At 43.4% G+C, this 17,719-nt stretch overlaps 1 pseudogene; it reads right to left on the bottom strand.

The window, feature by feature from the left end:
• Window positions 1-17,171: 17,171 nt before the first annotated feature.
• On the bottom strand, window positions 17,172-17,289 carry LOC124790657 (annotated as a pseudogene).
• Between the last annotated feature and the right edge of the window lie 430 nt (window positions 17,290-17,719).

Here is a 17,719-nt window from a genome sequence, read left to right as displayed (position 1 = left end):
TGATGCAACAGCATCAAGACCAAAGAGTAAGAGTCGTCGAAGTGGTAGATGATAGCTAACCCGGTCCATCTATAAATATAAATTAAAGTCGACCACCCCATGCTTTCCGGTTGTGGTCATGAAGAAAAGTGAAGACACCTCTATGAACGATATAAACATGTTGCGACACAACGACGACCAGTGTATACGCAATGAATTACGCACTGAGCCGAAAGTCTGTTGTGAGACGAGTAAATCTGTGGTGTAAGCTGCAGTGCACGCTAAGATAGGCAGCATACTGATTACTGTGATTTTAGACACAGGACCAACGAAACGTGTGATGAGCTTCGCTTTCTATAAAGAGTTATGTCAGGTATATAAGGTATCGGGTTTTCCTGAGCAAGGTCGTATGGCAGTCGGGGTCGTTAGCGCCGAATTACAGGTATTCAAAACACAGGTGCAGATCGAGATTTTAGTGGTAAATGGAGCCTTTAAATGCACGTTCATGTCGATAAAAAATTTATTAGTGGCCTGTATCCTGGCTTGGGACTTCATCAAAGAGAATGTAGGAAAAAGAATAGTACTGGAAGAGGTACATAGCAGTTATTGCCAGAGTAATGAGTTCGTTAAGCAATTATACTGAGAAGCCAGGAACTACGAGTATCATAGGTTATGTTTATAACATGGATTCACATGAATCATACTGCCGCGCAACTTGTTCCGTGTCTTGGTCGCAAAAGGAAGCGGAACCAGAGAAATCAGGAAGATGTTAGAATGGAATATTATAGAGCCTTCCTACCGTCCGTGTAGCAGTCCCCTACTGGCTATAGCAAAATCAGATGGAAGTGCAAGGCATGTGTTTGATGTGAGGCATATTACTCACCAGGCCGGAAAACCTAGTTTAATAGAGTTACACGAACTTACAGCCCTAGACAACATCCGCGATGGGTAGACTGCGTCGGTGAATTTCAGCAAATATACCATCATTTGTCCCATTCTTTCACTGAGAATACATCAGCGGAGGTTATGTTAGTTGCTAGGAAGAGAATGAGTAAACAACCTCGGTACCAGAGCTTGTAACTCAGGAAGCAAAGATCAGTCAAACTTTAATTAAATTAACTCAGGAACGAGAAAAACGCAAAAGGAAAGAGAGTAAGAGACTATGGCATTGGAGAATTAGTCCTCCTACGAAACCATCCCAAGGCTTCGAGCCTTAAAAGGTAGCACAAAAGATGACAACTGATGTGCACTGGTCCCTACAAACTTGGTGATGTTACCCAGGGGGGCGGCTTTAGGCTGGCACAACTTGACAGTATGGCTGTCAAAGGCCCGCATTCATATAAGAATTTCAAAAAATTTATAGACTTCGCTAGATAATATTTGTTTTCTTTGCATATGTACTGTTGTTCGACGCCGGCCGCCGTGGCCGAGCGGTTCTAGGCGCTTCAGTCCGGAACCGCGCTGCTACTACGGTCGCAGGTTCAAATCCTGCCTCGGGCATGGATGTGAGTGATGTCCTGAGGCTAGTTAGGTATGAGTAGTTCTAAGTCTAGGGGAGTGATGACTTCAGATGTTAAGTCCCATAGTGCTTAGAGCCATTTGAATCATTTTGTTGTTCGACCTGTATATATTGCGCATCACGTCACGTAGGCAAAAACCTTACGGCCAGAGAGCCACCGAGCGAGGTGGCGCAGTGGTTAGCACACTGGACTCGCATTCTGGAGGACGACGGTTCAATCCCGTCTCCAGCCATCCTGATTTAGGTTTTCCATGATTTCCCTAAATCGTTTCAGGCAAATGCCGGGTATCGTTGTCGAAGCGACGTTAAATAACGCTAACCTAACCTAACCAGAGAGCCTAACCCTTGCATATTCGTTTAACAGCATACGTTCTAATGCCATGTTGCATCGCATTATGAACCTTCCGTCAGAAAAAGGTCAAACTGATAAAGAATTAAGAATATTAGAAGCCGTAGCTACAAATAACGGTTACAATTCAAACACGACTACCGAAATGTTCCAGAAGAAAGAAAGGATTAATAACAAATGTCGAAATCACACCAGCTAGAGAAGTAAAAAAAAAGAAAATCTAAACGTCACTGTCATGCCACGCATCGGAACGATCTCAGATAATGTTGCACGTATGTTTCCGTACCGATAACGCGTTGAATGACATCATCCAGCGCAACACGCAGGAAGAGTCTCCTTTTAATAAATCCGGCATTTACAAAGTGACCTGCGGAAATTTTACATTGGCCAAATGGGGAGAAGTTTTAATAAACTATTTAAAGAACATGTCGGACACAGCGAAAGTAATTCGTTCACATTTAGTACGCTTCTGAGAGAAAGTAGCCACTCCGCGTTAAACATAAACAAAATATTAAAACAGACCAGACAAGGGAAAAACCATGGCTACCTTGGAAGAGATTAGGATATACGAGCACCTTATAAAGCACCCAGTAGAAGTGTTAAATGAGCAGATAGACTTGGAAAATACATTTTTACAAAGTTTTAATCGGTTTTTGTTCCGTGTGAATTAAGCAACAAAAGTGACCACCCACGGTTTTTTTTTTCCAGTCGGTCTTCTGACTCATTTGATGCGGCCAGCCACGAATTCCTCTCTTACGCCAACCTCTTCCTTTCAGAATAGCATTTGCAGTCTACGTTCTCAATTATTTGTTGGTTATATCCAACTCCCCGTCTTCCCCTACAATTTTTTTTCCTTTGCAGCTCTGTCGAGTACCATAGAGGTTATTAGCCGATGTAAACACGCCCTATGATCCTGTCACTTATTCTTGACAATGGTACCCGTATGTCCCTTTCTTCAACGATTATGCGCGGAACATCATCGTTCTTCATCTTATCAGTCCATCTAATTGTCAACATTTTTCTGTAGTACCACATATCAAACGATTCTGTTCTCTTCTGTTCCTGTTTTCCCACAACCCATGTTGCATTGCCATACAATGCTATGCTCTTAACGTACATTCTCAGAAATTTAAAATTATGGCCTTTGTTTGATACCCAGTAGACTTCTCTTGACCAGGAATGCCCTCTCTTCCCGTACTAGTCTACTATTTATGTGCTTCTTGCTATGTCTATCATGGCTTATTTTGCTTCCTTGATAGCAGAATTCCTTAACTTCATGTACTTCTTTGTTCATCAATTTTGATATTAAGCTTCTAGCTATTTTCATTTTTGCTGGATCTCATCGCCTATAACAGTTTCCGGTTTGTTCCCAGTCCATACTCTATAATCATTAGACCGTTCGTTCCTTCCAGCAGATCCTGTAAGTCTTGTTCGCTTTCAGTGAGGATACCAGGGTTATCAACGAATTTTATCATTGATATCCATTCATCCTGAATTTTAATCCCACTCCTGAATCTTTATTTTATTTCCGTAATTGCTTCTTCGATGTATGGTTTAAACAGTAGGGGCGAAAGACTACATCCCTGACTAACAACATTTTTAATTGCAGCTCTTCGTTGTTGATTTCCCAGTCTTAATGTTCTCTCTCGGCTATTGTGCATATTGTATGTTATCCGTCTTTTCCTATAACTTATTTTTCTCACCATTTTACATTGTCGAACGCTTTCTGTAGTTTGTTGAATCCTGTCAGCGTGTCGCGATTTTTTTAGGCCTTGCTTTCATTATCAAGCGTAACATGAGATCCGCCTCTCTGGTACCCGTATCATTCCTATACCCAAACCTATCGCCACGTAACTGTTCCACAGTTTTCTTTTCCATTTATCTGTATACTATCCCTGTCAGCAGCTTGGACGGATGAGATCTTAAGCTAAGTTGACCTTACGATTGTTTCTGCATTGTTTCTGCACTTGTCTGTCCCTGCTGTCTTCGTAGTTGTGTTTTTACAAAAGTGTGATGATACGTCGCCAGTCTCATAGATTCTACACACCAACCTGAATACTCATTTGGTTGCCTCTTCCCCCAAAGATTTTAGAAATTCCGATCGTATGTTGTCCCCCCTTCTGCCTTCTTTGATCTCAAGTCTTCCAGAGCTGTTTAGATTCGGACTCTTATAGTGGATCTCTTATGCCATCCATATCGACCCCAATGTCCTCTTCTATCACGTCATTGGTCAAGTCCTCCCTCCTAATAGAGACTTTCAGTGTACTCTTTCCACTTACTCGCTCTCTCTTCTGCACTTAACAGTGGAATTTCGCACTGCAGTCTCAATGTTACTCATCTTTGTTTTAATTTCGCCGAAAGCTGTTTTCACTTTTTCTATATGCTGATTCAGTCCTTCCGACGATCATTTCTTTTTCGATTTATTCACATCTTTCGTACACCCACTTAGCACTGGCTGCCCTGCACTCACTGTTTATTTCATCCCTATGGGATTTATATTGCTGTATTCCTGTCTTTCCCTGAAAGTTTTTGTACTTCCTTCAGTAGCAGTGTTTCATCCGTAACCCAAGGTTTCTTCACAGTTACCTTCCTTGTACCTATGTTTGTCCGTCCAAAATCTGCATTACTCTTTTTAGACACGTCCGTGACTCTTCAACTGAGCTGCCTGCTCTGGTGCTCCCTAGTTCGTCCCTTCATTCCTCTCTACTTCAGTATCTCATTTTCTTACACACTATTTCGGACGATCCTCTTAAACTTCAGTCTAATTTCCATCATTACTCAATAGTAATCTGAGCCTGTATGTGCATCTGGATACACTTACAATCCAATACCAGATTTCGGAATCTCTGTCTGACCACGACGTAATCTAGCTGGAATCTGCTCGTATCTCCCGGGCGCTTCGAAGAATTGTGATTCTTGAACGAAGTATTCGTTATTTCTAACTGAAATTTATTACAGAACTTAGTCAGTGTTTCTCCTCGATCGTTCCTGTTACCTAGCCCATATTCTCCCGTAATCCTTTCTTCTAATCTTTCCCCTACAACAGCATTCCCAAATGACTATTAGATTTTCATCTCACTTTACTTACCGCTCTATATTGTCAAATACTTTCTCTCTCTCTTGATCTTCTGCTTGCGACATCGACATGCACACCTGAACTGTCGTTGCCGTTATTGGTTTGCGGTCGAATCTGATGAGAACAATCTTATCAATGAACTGTTCACAGCAGCTGAGAATCTGCCCTACCTTCCCGTCACACTGCTTTCTGCTGCTGTTGTAATTACCCAATATTCGTCTGACCAGGAATCCCTATCTTCTTCCCATTTCACTTCACTGACCCCCACTACAAATAGATTCAGATTTTGCATTTTTTCTTTTCTGATTTTCTAGCTTTCCTATTTTGTTCAAACGTCCTCCTCACCCCGATTCGTAGAACGTCACCCTTTGGTTAGTTATTCAATCACTTTCTCATAGTCACTTCCCCCTTGGCAGTCCCCTCCCGAAGATCCGAAGGAGGGACTAATCCGGAATCTTTTGCCACTGGGAAGATCATTACGACACTTTTTTTTCAATTACAGGTCACATATCCTATGGATACATAGTATGTATCTTTAATGCAATAGTTTCCATTGCCCTCTGCGACCTCATGCCGTTGATCATTGCTGTTTCTTCCTCCTTTTAAGTGAAGTTTTCCACTCCAAGGGCAGTAGAGTACTTTGAACCTCTGTCTGCTCTTTCGCTCTCTTTGACAAGGCCGTTGGCAGGATTTTTAAACAAAATTCAAACAATGTCTGGATTCTAACTCGGTACTCAGGACGTTCTGAACACAGGTTATTATCGTAATGAAATCTGTTCGGTAGCTGTAGAGGAATATCGTATCTCCGAATAGAAGTGGTTTTGTAATTTTATTAATGATGAAAATTATTACTTTTAATATAATTTAGGAAAACGAAGATATGAGATCATTTCAGAAAAGAATATTTCGTGCGGGACTGATGCATGTCTTTGTATAGTATTAACGAATGTAAATTATTTAGTATTTGACAACGTTGTAAACAGTTCTGTCAGTATTGCTAATAATTTTAACAGATCAGAGCCGGCGTGACGTAGGACTTTAATCAGATACAAGGGCTATTTTACTACAATGCCGAGAGACACTAACGTTGAACGACTTAATGATTTTCGTAATGGCTAACAAGAGACTATTTTCAGCAATGGCACACAAAAAACAAGACTTGTTTTTAAAAGAATTAAATAAGGCTTCGTAGCACACTTGCAGTAATAACGAGTTTTTCATTGTGCTGGTAATGGTTGAAGTAATGTTAAAGTTTATTATGTAAAGATTTTAGTAAGAATTAACGACATGTGCGCATCACATGACTGCAACTCCCTATGGCAGTAACTTCATCTCTACAAATAACAGCTCTTAGCAAACTCTGTGGATGATGCATGTTTTCCTCAATCTGTAACTATTATGGTTATGTATGAATGCCTAAATGTACACTTTAAGCTGTTAAACGAATATGCAAGATCTACGTATTAAGCTGGCTGTCAATAAGGTTTTTGTCTACAAAACGTGTTGTACTAGTTGTGCTTGTAGGGTGCTTCGTATGTGAAAGACTACATTCGTGAGTATCTTTCCACACGTAACACAAAACAAGTTTTATAAATGTGACACACACATCACCAACTTCATGTAAATAATTTAAACAATTGTAATACACCAGCATAATGTTTTTTCACTAATGTGGCGGCTTACTTATTTATTATATTCGTACAACTGGTATTATACTGCAGATATCTGAAAATGGCGTAAGGGCAAACTGGCCAATAATGTATGTATTGTTCATTAAAGGAATAAATGTGACAGCATACGGTGGTTAAAATGTTTCCCTAATTTTTCTTGTGTTTTCTTCATTCTGGAATTGGGACGTCTGTGACGTCTGTGACTGTTAACGTATATTAAACACTACTTTATATTTCAACTATTTTAATTCAAGTGATTTAATTAATTATTAATTAGTCAATTGTCACGCAGGGTGGCGAGTTACACTAATATCTTCCGTGTGAAAAGACTCATTTACATGTAATAACGGCAGCTAAACTATACCTCCAGCTACCAATCAAAAGATGTATTTATTCATTTCCATCTCTTAGTCAAAATCGAAACCTGGAGAATACATCAACAAAAGAAGTGTACGCCTCGCAATGAGGACAGCAGCAAACCGTGAGTAAATGTATAAGTTGTTTGTGTGCGTAAAATATTGAAAAGTCTTTCGTTGTTCCTATTATTGTTGTCTGGGGAGAATCAGTGCTAAATAATGAGCAAAAAAAAAAAAAAAAAAAGGATACGTGCTGACTGCACCTCCCTTTCCTGGCAGTCTCTTCCCCTGATGAAGCTGTCGCATATTTTCACGCCCAAGTGTTTAGTGTTGATACAGTGGAGCAGTACTTCCCCTTACTGCCGTGTTTCGTAACTGTAAAGCGTAGCCGTGTTTTTCTGTGCTGTAGTTCCAAATGGTTGTTGTGACACTCAACGCCAGTTCATCGCGAGCAGTCTCCGGCGTCTTTCAAACTTTCTTAAAAGTAAATCTTCTGTCAGGCAGTATCGAGTGAAAAGGACGATGGTGAACGACACCAGACCTCTTTCTATCGTCGTTTGGATGTTCCATCGAATGGTGAATGGCGGAGCGTTTCCTACAACAAGGCCACTGCCAGCATTTTCTCCCACCTAAGCTAGTGTTATTCCTCTAAAGTTGTAGATATCGACAGATCGGTAAATTCTAGCCTTCTTCCTTCCTCATTTCCTTGCTTCCTTAATTTCTTCCTCTCTTTTTCCGTTCTAGCCATCTTTTCAACCAACGAGGGTATCTGAAATTAAATCGCTACTGTTGCCACGGTGGAGATGAATATTTGGTTATCGATGTTCTTTGCGGCCCACTTCATGTCATTAACGTTAAATTAAACTACCCGGGCCGTCACTGAACGATGTTCTCTCTCATATGAGAACTTACATTTTTATTTTTAGTTAGACGTAACACGCTTTCCTATGATTACTAAGAATATTAAATCATACATAACTCTGCATTATCTTGTTACATATTTACACGCAAGGCCGGAACGGCCAACCGAGCTGTAGCTAAGAGGAAAAAAATCCTACCGAAAAAATATTTTTTTTTCCAACAGGAAGTATAATTTTCCAAAAGTGGATCTTCACAGCTAAATAGACGCTCATGCTATATTTAATGATCGTAACATGATATCGTAAGCAGAAATAGGTTAGAGGGAACATACTGCTTAACACACTACTCATACTACACAGAATTCGAGAACTATATATGAAAGCCTACAGCTGGCCGTTGTGGCCGTGCGGTTCTAGGCGCTTCGGTCTCGAACCGGGTGACCGCTACGGTCGTAGGTTCGAGTCCTGCCTCGGGCATGGATGTGTGTGATATCCTTAGGTTAGTTAGGTTTAAGTAGTTCTAAGTTCTAGGAGACTGATGACCACAGAAGTTAAGTCTCATAGCACTCAGTGCCATTTTCAAAGCCTACAGATAGTTCGGTAGGAGTAACGATGTTCCAGTGACTTGAATTCAAGCGCCACTTACCCAAGTGAAGTAGGAGCTCTCACAATTGTTCCGTTTACCCTAGTTATTTCGACCCATCCAGCCTGTGACGAGGAGTACCACAGGGAGATTCTGAATGTTTTTATTGAGTATGTAGGATGACTCAACTCCACCGACAAAATGTTCTGAAATTTTTCTTCGGTATTTTTTGAGTATCTTTGTATAATGGAGCAGTGCACTCCAATCAATCGCCAAGGTGTAATTGCATTTCTTTCCATTTTATTCCCTCACTTATCTTCGCATACGTTTTGCACTAAAAATTGTGTGCACAAGAGTGTAAATTTTGACAGCATGCGCTGAGTATCTTGTTTATAAGCCAACTACTTCCGGCTACTCACAGGACTCGCTTTTGACAACAGTAATGATCATTTTAGTTTCCCCCCTCAAACTTGCGTTCAGTACTTCCTGGTTCTGTCTCAAGTTTTTTTCCGGCAGTATTAGCTTACGCCAACAATGTTGCACAGCGATATAGGTAGGCTTACTTATGAAAATTTGACCTATATACACCATATGTACAGCTTCACTGAAAGCAATGGGAAAAAGGCAGCTCCGGCAGCCCCATCAAAGTACTTTTGCGTCAATGGGTTGTTGCAGTACTCTGTTTTGAATTGTATGTTTCGGTGATCGCGTGTAGCAGGTGTTTTTTTTTACGAACGTTTTTCACAGAAACAAATGTAATGGGATTATCAATGGAACACGTCTTAATCACATTGTTATTCAGTGACGAGCCATCCTTATACCAAAAGACGCAGAAAATATCCCCGAACTACCTTTGATATGTTGTCGATAAGGTTCAGCTTCACCCTACATACAACACTCGTGTTTCAAATGGCTCTGAGCACTATGGGACTTAACATCTGTGGTCATCAGTCCCCTAGAACTTAGAACTACTTAAACCTAACTAACCTAAGGACATCACACACATCCATGCCCGAGGCAGGATTCGAACCTACGACCGTAGCACTTGTGTTTCCTGACACGAGATGCGCGTTCACGAGAGCGCGTGGAACCTCATTCACGCAGCAGTTCAAATAGTTCAAATGGTTCTGAGCACTATGGGACTTAACTTCTGAGGTCATCAGTCCCCTAGAACTTAGAACTACTTAAACCTAACTAACTTAAGGACATCAGACACATCCACGCCCGAGGCAGGATTCGAACCCGCAGCAGTTCAGTTGAACGCTGCTCTCCTCCAAGATCTAAACACTGTCTCCACCTGAGTGCTACATATGAGTAGAATTACTATGGATAACATGAATGCAACAACAGTGAGAGGACTCCAACAGTCTCTAGATGACCTATTTGACCTTTAGGCGCCATTACAAATAACACAACCAAACTCAGCTACGCCGAGATGACAAAGTTGTGGGATACCGATGTGCACATATACAAATGGTGGTAATATCGGGTAGACAAAGTACAAAAGGCCTATGCATTGGCAGAACTGTCATTTGTACTCAGGTGGTTCATGTGAAAAGGTTTCCGACGTCGTGGTTAAGCCTCAAGACGGGAATTAACAGATTTTGAACGCGAAATGGTAGTTGGAGTTAGACGCTTGGGACATTATACTGCGGAAATATTTAGGGAATTCAAAATTCCGAATTACACAGTCTGAAAAGCTTGTAAGGCTCTTTTAGGATAAGTTGTGTTAAGAAATAGCTGTTCAGAAAAGGATTCGATACGTTGCATTTTGTTCCAGTCAATTAGTATTGAAGTTAGCCAGTCAGGCCCCTGCTTGCGCGACTTCAAGCGGACGGCCAGAAACTCTGCCGCCAAACGCGTTCTTCTTTGGATTCCTAAAACTGAACAAGAGAGCGATACAAAAACTGGAAATGGGAAGGTAGTAAGGATCGAACCCGAGTCAAAGGCTGAGAAGTTTTTATACTACAAAACGATGTATCCTTACTTTCTACATATACATCTACACTATTTGGTCAAAAGTGTATAGACACTTATTAAAGAACATTAATATGGAGTGTGTTCAACATTCGCATTTATGACGATTTGAAATATGATGGGGAAACTTTCGGTGAAGTATCTGAATGTCTGTGAAGGAATGGCAGCCCATTCTTCGCCAAGAGCCGAAACTAGGCATTGATGATGGATCGTGAAGTGCGGAGTGAAGCTGACATTTTAACTCACCCCAAAGATGTGATAAAATGGGACACCTGCAACCGTCTTTTCGATGTTATTTATTATACAGCAACTAATGTCAGTGATTCAGGGCACCATCTTTAGGCCTTATCTGACGCTGCGGGGGTTAACTCCAATCATATACACTATTTCACCAGCAGCCTTGATCTATGGACTGGTTTCTGTAGACTGTATCAACGACGTTGTGTCTCTAACCATCAACTATCAACACCGACAGGTAGTTGATGGCTGGAGACACAACATCGTTATTATGGTATATAGAAACTGGATCATAGATATTGGGCCTTTGATGGAATAGTGTACACGATTAGAGTTAACTCCCTCAGTATCTGGTAAGGCCTGTCTTGAATCACCGAAATTGATAGCTGTATAATAAATAGCATCGAAGGGACGGCTGCAGGTTTTCCATTTTATTACGTAAGTGAACGGCTGAAGCCCCTCAAACCTTCAATCGTAAGGTTGGACTTCCACAACAAAGATGTTCCATTGGGATTAGGCGCAGATTCTGGGCAGGCAGGCCAGTTCATTTCAGGAATGTTATTGATCACAGATGTGTCAGGTGACAAGGTGCATTATCATGGTGATGCGAACAATCGTTGCCTCTGAACTAGCCTTTTACTGCACGCAGCACACATTGCTGCCCCTTCATGTAGCACCACCTCCTCTCACCTTCATTGTTGGCCACAGGGCACATCGTGACCATCACTCCAAATTACTCTTTTCCGGTCATCCACCGTCCACTGGCGTCACTCTTTACACCACCTCATGCGTCGCTTGACTACAAAAGTGGCCTATGCGAAACTTCTCGATCATTTTACCCCATTCTTTTTAAGTCCATACGCACAATGTGCCAGCTCCACAGCTGTAGCACTTTGGGAAGCACGAGACATTTCTTCCGATGATTTCGTGCGATTTTATTACATCTACCCTCTGTAACGTCCGTCAGTACATGAGGTATGCCTGGGCTTGGTTGAGCGGTGCTTGTTCTTTCGCGTTTCCACTTCGCAATCAAATCACCAACAATCGACTTGGCCAGCTTTAGAAGGGTTAAAACGTACTTGATGGATTTGTTACTCATGTGACATCCAATGACTGGTCCACATTCGAAGACACTGAGCTCTCCCGAGAGATGCATTGTGCTATTATTGCTTCTCTAATGACAACTCAATACTCCCCACTTGCTTTTATACGGCGGATCCGCCTCTCGTTACATCTAGTGGTCAATTACGCATTAGACAGAGGTCTCCGCATATTTTTGATCTCATAGTGTATGGTCATCAAACCACCTGACAGTGTGTGGCAGAGGATACTTGTGTCATCACTATCTTTTCCCATTCCCTGTTCCACGGACCAATAGCGCGAGGGAAAACTGATTGTCGTTAAAACGTATTACACAGAATTTCTCTGCTTTTCTCGACGCAGTCATTTAGCGAGATGCATGAGGGAGGAAGTAATATGTTGCCCAACCCCTCTGGGAATGAATTTTCCCTAAATTTAAACAGTAAACCTCTCTGTGGCGCTCAACACCTCTCTGTAGCCACTGTCACAGAAGTTTTTTGAGTATCTTCGAAACGCTCTTGCACCGAGTAAACGATCCATGACGAAACGCGCTACTCTTTGTTGGATCTTCTCTATCTCTCCTATTAATCCTACTTCGTAAGAGTGCTAGAGTGATTAACAAAGCTCAAGAATTGGTTCAACAAGTGTTAATCACTTCTTCCGTGGAAGAAATACAGGGTGCCTCGAAAAGAATCATCCGCATTAGCACGTCTACATTTCCCTAACTAAGAAATATATAAAATTAATTTTGTTTTTGATGAACGGGAAACTCAGAAATTTCTTTTTCATACCTTTTCATAGGTGTTCAATATGGCCCCCTAGAGATTCACGGCATATGTCATTGTGGTATTCAAATTGTTTCCACACTGCAGCGAGCATGTCTGAGTTACAGTTTCCACAGCTGATGTTATGTGATGTCCCAGTTCATTCATTGTTGTTGGTAACAAAGGCACACAAACAGGGTCTTTTATATACTCCCTCGAGAAATAATCACATACAGTCATGTTCGTTGACCTTGCAGGCTGAATCATTTGGCCCAGTGCGACCGATCCATCGTCCAGTAATCCTTTTAAAAATTCCCGCCCTTCCAGATGTCAGTGTGGCGGTGCCCCGTCCTTTTGGTGAATGAAGTCGTCAGAAAAAGGCTACAACTGTGAAAACAGGATGTTCTCAATCATATCGAGATATGTGCTTCCTATAACAGTGTTCTAGGCAAAGGAAAATGGACCATTCTCCTTTCCCCATGAAACTGCACAAAACACATTATATTGTGGAGAGTCACTCTCGTATTGTACAACTTTATGTGGTTGTTCTGTGCCCCATATTCTCACTTCATGACGGTTCATCTTTCCATTGGAATGGAATGTTACCTTTTCACTAAACACTATGTGTGGAAAAAAACTGCCATCTTCCATCTTGCCAAGAACGAAATTACAAAACTCTACACATTGTTATTTGTCGCCTTCACGGAGAGCTAGCGGTAGCTGATTTTTGTATGGTTTCATATTTAAAAGTCGACGCAACACACGCCAGATGGACATATAGGGCATGTTGAGCTGTCGCGCTGCTCGGCGAACGTATTTCTGCGTACTCCTTGTGAAACTATGATTGATGTTTTCGTCGTCTGTGTCAGACACTCGGGGACGGGCCGGCGATTCGCCTTTCCACAAGCAACCTGTTTCTCGGAATTGTTCGTGCCATCGTCTAATGCTCGGTGCTGTAGGAGCATCCACACGATACATAGTACGAAAGTCACGCTGAAGAGTTATTACTGACCCGCACTGCGCGAAACGTAGAAAAGAAAACTCTTTCGGTTGTCTCGACACCACTTTTAAAAGAACTGAAGTGGGCATACACTGCTTGCTACCTAGCGGGAACTATGTAAAACTCGAGAGTTTGCTCTTTCCAACAGTACAAGGTTCATGCACATATCTCAAATATCATAATAGTTATGATTTTTTTTTTAAATCGGGCGATTCTTTTTGATACACCCTGATCATTTCTTTGTATCTGTATATTCCTTTAAGACAGTCCTAATGAATTTCAGTCTGGCATCTGCTTTTCCTACTATTTGTTTTATGTGGGCATTTCAATTTAGGTTGGCCTGGACGGCACTCCTCGGTATATTACTGTTGCTGCTTTTTCCAGTGATTTGTCGTCAACAGTGAAGTTGGCTTTTTATGTGCAGTATGTTACATTTACTTACGTTCAGGGTCAACTTCCAGTCTCTGCACCGGTCATCGATCCTCTGCGGGACTTATAGGCTTTCTCTACAGTCTTTGGGTGAATTCAGTCTTGCTTTAGACAATAGCATCGTAAGCGTATAGCTTCACGGAGTCTCCAACGTCATGTACTCGATCATCAACACAAATTGAAAATAATATTTGCCTTATAACACTCTCTTGGGCTACTCCCTAAATTACTTTTACATTTTCGATGTTGATCCGTTAAGAAGGACATGTAAACTTCTATCTGCGGGATAGACCTGCACCCAGTCACTAACCTGGTCTGATACTCCGTAAGCTCGTACTTTATTCACTAACTAGAGTGCAACTGTATCGAATGCCTTCCGGAAATGAAGGAACGTGGCATCAATTTCAGTGCCTTTGGTTACGGCGCTCTGGCCCCCATCTGTTTGTGGAACCAATTTTCACTTTTATGGAGGAGATTTTCGTTCTCCAAAACGTAATAATGCGTGATCATGAAACATACTTCATAAATGTATAAGAGAGATACAGGTCTACAATTATGTGCATCTGTCCTACGGACCCTTCTTGAAATCGGGAATGACCTGCGCTTCTTTCCAGTCACTAGGTCTTCCACAGCTCTTGTGATCTACGATAAGCTACTGCTATTACGGGATCAAGTTCTTTCGTATAATCCCTGTAGGACTTCAGTGTCTTATCTAGTTCAACGGCCTTACTTCTTTCGTATAATCTCTGTAGGACTTAAGTGTCTTATCTAGTTCAACAGCCTTACCATGGTAGAGAAGTTTTAATAAAACTCATAGTTACACTCAACTCTAGTACTACGAGGGGTGGCCAAAAAGTAATGCACCGCACTTTTTTTTCTTCAACAATTCTTTATTGAACATAATGAGAATTACTCACACGAAAGAATGGTGTTTTATCTACATGCCCTATTTTTCCACGTAACCTCCATCCCGCTCTATGGCCTTCCCGCAGCGCGAAACAAGGGCGTGTATGCTCCGTCGGTACCAATCCTTGTCCTGGTAGCCGAACCAGCGCTTCACTGTGTGAACCACCTCCTCATCGTCCTCAAAATGTCTCCCACGAATGGCATCCTTTAATCTGTCCTCTCGAATGATAACATCAGCTCTCTGCAACATGTCAAGTGTGATAGCCGTGGATGGTCTCCCCGACCGCTGCAAATCGTGGAGCTCCGCCGAAACGCCTTCTGATGACCTCACCATCCGTTCCCAGCGACTAACTGTACTTCTATCGACAACAGATGCTCCATAGACTTCGCACAAATGTTTGTGAATATTCCCCAAAGTTTCTTTCTCTACAGTGAGAAATTCAATGACGGCACGTTGCTTGTAACATACACTCCTGGAAATTGAAATAAGAACACCGTGAATTCATTGTCCCAGGAAGGGGAAACTTTATTGACACATTCCTGGGGTCAGATACATCACATGATCATACTGACAGAACCACAGGCACATAGACACAGGCAACAGAGCATGCACAATGTCGGCACTAGTACAGTGTATATACACCTTTCGCAGCAATGCAGGCTGCTATTCTCCCATGGAGACGATCGTAGAGATGCTGGATGTAGTCCTGTGGAACGGCTTGCCATGCCATTTCCACCTGGCGCCTCAGTTGGACCAGCGTTCGTGCTGGACGTGCAGACCGCGTGAGACGACGCTTCATCCAGCCCCAAACATGCTCAATGGGGGACAGATCCGGAGATCTTGCTGGCCAGGGTAGTTGACTTACACCTTCTAGAGCACGTTGGGTGGCACGGGATACATGCGGACGTGCATTGTCCTGTTGGAACAGCAAGTTCCCTTGCCGGTCTAGGAATGGTAGAACGATGGGTTCGATGACGGTTTGGATGTACCGTGCACTATTCAGTGTCCCCTCGACGATCACCAGTGGTGTACGGCCAGTGTAGGAGATCGCTCCCCACACCATGATGCCGGGTGTTGGCCCTGTGTGCCTCGGCCGTATGCAGTCCTGATTGTGGCGCTCACCTGCACGGCGCCAAACACGCATACGACCATCATTGGCACCAAGGCAGAAGCGACTCTCATCGCTGAAGACGACACGTCTCCATTCGTCCCTCCATTCACGCCTGTCACGACACCACTGGAGGCGGGCTGCACGATGTTGGGGCGTGAGCGGAAGACGGCCTAACGGTGTGCGGGACCGTAGCCCAGCTTCATGGAGACGGTTGCGAATGGTCCTCGCCGATACCCCAGGAGAAACAGTGTCCCTAATTTGCTGGGAAGTGGCGGTGCGGTCCCCTACGGCACTGCGTAGGATCCTACGGTCTTGGCGTGCATCCGTGCGTCGCTGCGGTCCGGTCCCAGGTCGACGGGCACGTGCACCTTCCGCCGACCACTGGCGACAACATCGATGTACTGTGGAGACCTCACGCCCCACGTGTTGAGCAATTCGGCGGTACGTCCACCCGGCCTCCCGCATGCCCACTATACGTCCTCGCTCAAAGTCCGTCAACTGCACATACGGTTCACGTCCACGCTGTCGCGGCATGCTATCAGTGTTAAAGACTGCGATGGAGCTCCGTATGCCACGGCAAACTGGCTGACACTGACGGCGGCGGTGCACAAATGCTGCGCAGCTAGCGCCATTCGACGGCCAACACCGCGGTTCCTGGTGTGTCCGCTGTGCCGTGCGTGTGATCATTGCTTGTACAGCCCTCTCGCAGAGTGTCCGGAGCAAGTATGGTGGGTCTGACACACCGATGTCAATGTGCTTTTTTTTCCATTTCCAGGAGTGTACATCACCTACAGACGCCATTTTGAAACTGTCCTTGCAGCTACGCTATCTGTGACGGGAACTTGGCGCGCTAACTTAGGAGACTTCAAATAATACATATGTAACGGTTCGCATTCGTAACATTGTTTTCGGCTGAAAAAAAAATGCGGTGGATTACTTTCTAGGCAAGCGTATTACTAATTTGCTACAGTCTGCAAAGGCGAAAGGATAAAAAAGGATGACTGCTCAAAGCCTTACAACTTCTAATGATTTAATACTGTGTAACTGAGTGCTCAAGAAAATGTATAAACTCCTCCCGAACAGGCCATGAAGGCCCAAAGGTACAGACCGGCCGTCGTGTCATCCTCAGCCCACAGGCATCACTGGATGCGGATATGGAGGGACATGTGGTCAGCACACCGCTCTCCCGGCCGTATGTCAGTTTCCGAGACCACAGCCGCTACTTCTCAATCAAGTACCTCCTCAGTTTGCCTCAAGGGCTGAGTGCATCCCGCTGGCCACAGCGCTCGGCAGACCCGATGGTCACCCATCCAAGTGCTTGCCCAGCCCGACAGCGCTTAACTTCGGTGATCTGACGGGAACCGGTGTTACCACTGCGGCAAGGCCGTTGCCAGGAAAATGTGTAAGGGGAGATTAAAAAGATTCCGTTCGAAGGCCGTACTGTCCAGAATCGGTATGCCAAGGAGGCCAAATCGCCGTGAAAAATGAGGCAGTCATCTTATCGACGCAGCCGGTTGAAGATACTCGTTTGGTAATGTGAAGAAGTCGTCAACTGCCTGTTGCACATCCTCGTCCGACGGCATTTGTCGACCCGTCAGCGCCTTTTTCAAGAGACCGAACGTGTGATAGTCACATGGGAAGATATTAAGACTAGGGCGGGTGTTCGAGTATCCCACACTTAAGTTGGTCTAACTTCCGCGCTACGATATTTTCGATATGGGGACGTGCGTTATCATGAAGTAGCATGGAACTTGGCACAACATTCCGCAATGATGGTTTTCGACAGACATGATGCCCCATACACACTCCTTTATTCTCCATG

This window comes from Schistocerca piceifrons, chromosome 3 (genome assembly GCF_021461385.2).
Source record: "Schistocerca piceifrons isolate TAMUIC-IGC-003096 chromosome 3, iqSchPice1.1, whole genome shotgun sequence".
Classification (NCBI taxonomy): Eukaryota; Metazoa; Arthropoda; class Insecta; order Orthoptera; family Acrididae; genus Schistocerca; species Schistocerca piceifrons.
The sequence above is the reverse complement of the archived record's forward strand: the minus strand, read 5'-3'. Positions and strand labels throughout refer to the sequence as shown.